Raw genomic sequence first — 4,747 nt, forward strand, 5'->3', positions numbered from 1 at the left:
CCTGCAGTCCATTTGAGTTAAACATTTAGTTTCTAAAATCAAAGGGTTTCCTTTAAACCTTTTTTCAAAACAACATTGATAACAAGAGGAAAATAAATATCTGGTCTGACAATTATTTTAATTATCACTTAATTTAAGATTCCATTATGTCTTTATTTTTCTATTGAGAGATCCAAAAACTTCTGCCATTTTTTTGACCAGTAGATGTCAGCATTTACAATTTCCCCTCCTTCAATCTCTTTTCTTCTTTTATATATTATTTTAAGAGCTGTCAGGCGATTAAAGTTTTTAATCGCGATTAATCGCATTGTCCATAGTTAACTCTCGATTAATCGCAAATTAATATGTGGCCTTTTTTTTAGGAAAAAAATGTGTGCTTCAGGAAATTTAGCAGTTCTACATTAATTATGAAAAAATGATGACAAAATTAATAGTTTTCATCAGAAATACTTTATTTTGTAACATTGTATTGAGATAAACTTTCTTAACAATAAAAGGCTGTAACATTAAATGCCTAACAAAAGCCCAAGTGCAAGTGAAGGGCATTTTAAATTCAAAACTTCAATCAACGTTCAGTAAAATAAAATAAAAAACATCAAAAATAACATTTCCATAACACTTTAATGTTCATTTTTTGTCAGGACCAAATCTTTTCCTCCTCTGCTGAACTGCAGTAGTAAATGAAATAAAGATTTATCATTTCCAATGAACTTTTGTTTTTTAAAACATTAAAGACTGAGAAAAGCGGGATACACTGTGGATAGTTTGACAGTCTGTTACTGCCGCCGCGTTCTCTGGCTGCAGCTCGATGCAGCGACGTGTCCAGCGGAGCTCACGGATGAATATGCCGGCAGACAGACCGCTATGCTGGGGTTGGATCACGCTTAAACCTCCAGAACTTTGGGATATTTTGCATATTTTCACGCGGCGAAGAAGGGACGGGCCACACACTCAAAGCTGAGATTTATCTTTTCATCTACAAATAACTGCCGTTGTTTAAACTACATTTAAAACATCACCCGGTGCGCTTGCTGTTCGGAACGTCGGGGGACCGCAGCTCTCGGGACGCGGCGCCGGACGCGAGCCGGTACCACCAGACGTGGTACTGGATGCAAACCGGAGCCGGGTTAGGGTGCAGGAGCTCTCCGTGTCCTGCCGCCGGTTCTAGCTAGCAGCTCGGTGGTTGGAGACCCGCCCGTGATCTAGTGAGAGTAGCCAGTGACTTGGAGGGCGATGAGGGACACCTAAGCGCGGTGTGGAAAGGCGCGTATGAGAAAATCCGCGATTAATGCGTAAAAAAAATTGTCGGCTGTCAAATTAACGCGCAATTAACGCGACAAATCCGACAGCCCTAATTATTTTGCTTATTTTTCTGGAAAAAGACCTGCCTAACCCCAACCCCTTCACTAAGATTTAATCAAGGTTAGGTTTTATCAAAACTGCAAGAAAGACAAGAGAGGGATTGGTTCAAAACACTTGCCCGGAGAATGGACAGAGACTGCAGGTTTTCTCCACTCTCCTCTGAAGTCCTCTCTGTCAGAGGACTTTTTATTCAGTTCGGGGCTTTCCCTGGTTCCTATCGATTTTGCATCTCTGAAGGGAGGGGGAAAAGCAGCTACAGACCACTGATAATATGTCTTCTATCTTTCAGTACACAAAGGTTAATGAAGATTTCTTGAAGTTCTTGCTTTATCAGGAACTCACAGCCCACAGCTGGGGCTTGACTCCTGTTTCTTAAAAGTGAGACAATTTAAAGAATGTGTAACTGTCAAAAATATAAGGTAGCACAAAATAAAATACATGTAATTCTTATTTTCTCTTTAACTTTTTCCAGTCACGGGTCACCACAACGAATCGGCTTCCTTTATCTAACCTTGTCTTCTACATCCTCTCCTCTAACACCTGATACCTTAATTCACTCCATCCATAAACCTCCTCTTTGGTCTTCCTCTAGACCTTTTTCCTGGCAGCTCTAGAATTAGAATCCTTCTACCAATGTATTTGCTGTCTCTCCTCTGGATATGTTCACCCAGAGTCATCCTACACACAACCATCCTATGCTGTCCGGAAACACACTCACCTTCCACTACTTTGAAGTCAATGATCTCTTTCAAATTGCCCCCTTTACACAAGATGTGGTCTGTCCGTGTGCTTCAACCTCCACTCTTATCGGTCATCTTATGTTCCTGCCTCTTCTCAAAGAACACATTCGCTACCAGAAACCAGTCTGAGATGATCCCAGCTTTATGACATGAAGCCCTCTCCTGCTGGAAGAAACCAGCAGAAAATGGTACCCTATGGTCATAAAGGGATGGACACGGTCAGCAATAATACTCAGGTAGGTTGTGGCATTGTAACCCTACTCAGTTGGTACTACGGGGCCCAAAGTGTGCCAAGAAAATATCCCCCACACTATTACATCACCTCCACCATCCTGAACCATAGATACAAGGCAGAATCTATGATGTTTTTATGTTGTTGATGCCAAATGATGAGCCAACCATCTGAATTTTACTGCAGTAATGGAGACTCGTCAGACCAGACAACATTTTCCAATCTTCTATTGTCCAGTTTTGGTGAGCCTTTGTGAATTGTAGCCTCAGTTCCCCGTTCTTAGCTGACCAGAGTTGTACCCGGTGTGTTCATTTGCTGCTGTAGTCCATCTGCCTTAAAGCTGGATGTTGGATGTATTGTGTGTTCAGACATGCTGCTCTGCAGACCTAGGTTGTAACTACTGGTTATTTGAGTGATTGTTGTTTTTCTTTCAGCTGGAACCAGTCTGCTTGACAACGTTGCGGCATGCTCCTAATAAGACGACGGATGGTGTCTTGTGGCATTTCCTCCCAGATCTGTGTGAGGGCATCCCTGAGCTGTTGTACAGTCTGAGAAGCAACCTGGCGGTGCCTGATGGACCCAAACATAATGTCCCAGAGATGTTCTATTGGGTTTAAGTCAGGGGATCGTGAAAGCCATTCAATTGTTTCAATTCCTTCATCCTCCAGGTACTGCCTGCATACTCTTGACACGTGAGGCCGGGCATTGTCGTGCATTAGGAGGAAACCAGGACCTACTGCACCAGCGTAGGGTCTGACAATGGGTACAAGGATTTCATCTGGATACCTTATGGCAGTCAGAGCAAAGTACAGAGCGCCAGTGGCAGACTTGCCAATTCTGGTGTTCTTGAGCAAATGCCAGTGGAGCTTCACGGTGCTGTCAGTGAGCACAGGTCCCACTACAGGACGTGGGGCCCTCAGGTCACCTTCATGAAATCTGTTCCTGATTGTTTGGGTAAAGACATTCACACCAGTGGCACTCTGGAGGTCATTCTGTAGGGCACGAGCAGTGCTCAGCCTGTTCCGCCTCGCACAAAGGAGCAGATATCGGTCCTGCTGTGGGGTTGAGGACCTTCTACTGCCCTGTCCAGCTCTCCCAGACTAACCACCAGTCTCCTGAAATCTCCTCCATGTTCTGGTGATTGTGCTGAGAGACACATTAAACCTTCTTGCTGCAGCACGTGTGGATGTGCCATCCTGGAGAAGTTGGATAACCAGTGCAACTTCTGTAGGGTTAAGGAATCGCCTCATGCATGCCAGTAGAGATAATTATCAAGCCAAAATCAGCACGAGTGGAAAACCAGCCAAAAAAGATCAAGAGGGAGAAACTTGAAATGACCTCCACATGTAATACCAGTCCTGTTTGGAGGGTTTTCTAATTGTTGCCACTGAAGTGCACCTGTTGTTAATTCCATGAACACCAATACAGCTGAAATTGATTAACGAGGCCATCAGCTGATTAACCAACCAGAAAATTATCAGACAGGTTTAATTCAGTTCATGCCAGAATCAATAAAAAAAGTGTTCCTTTAATTTTTGTGAGCAGTATATATATATATATATATGAAACTTAGGGATTTTTCTAACCTTTAGTTCTTAAATAAACTGCAGGTCTACATGTAAAAGGTTTTTTTTTTCTAATTTGAAATTAAAGATAGTTACAATAACCACAGAGTTGGGCTTAACTCCAACCCAGGTTAGATGATGGTTAATCTGTCACTCTAATCTATCCTTAATCAGCCTCAATCTTGAACCCTACCAGAAAGCAATTTCTTTTTCTTATTTTGCATTTATGTTGTTAAGAGTGTCTTTAGGTTCAGAAATATGTAAATGTTTTAAAAAAAGAGAACCGTTCACACATCTGTATTTATATTCAAAAATTGGGATAAGGAAATGTAACTTTATGGGCACTGATTTGCTTGATCTCTGTTTATTTTTATTTGTTTTGAAGTGAAGCAGGAACACTCAGTTAACCATAACTCAACAGGACTGCTTCAATAAGCAGGAAGAGGAAACAAACACCCACCAGACGAGAGTCAAACCGGTTTTTATCACGAAACACAACAATCACCTTCTGTAATGATGAAGCTGAGATCAGGACGATGAAATAAGAGGATGCAGTGATGCCGTGATCACTCCTCTTCACCACATCACAGCAGAAGGTTGAAGATCAGACTGAAGCTGGAGAGAAGAAATCCTACAGGTGAGTCTCTGCCTTTTTTAAATGATTACATACAGAAAAAACAAATGAAACAAAACAGTGTGATCAAGGAGTACAACAAACTGTTTTTATCACATGAGAATTAACCAGGTATAAAAAGGTAGTATATGAAAAACAGGTAAAAAATAGCAAAGTGAAAAAGAAAGTTAGACAAAAATTATTAAAGAAAGTTGATTTATATTGTAGAGGATTA

The sequence above is a fragment of the Oryzias melastigma genome, linkage group LG18 (assembly GCF_002922805.2).
Source record: "Oryzias melastigma strain HK-1 linkage group LG18, ASM292280v2, whole genome shotgun sequence".
Taxonomy (NCBI): Eukaryota; Metazoa; Chordata; class Actinopteri; order Beloniformes; family Adrianichthyidae; genus Oryzias; species Oryzias melastigma.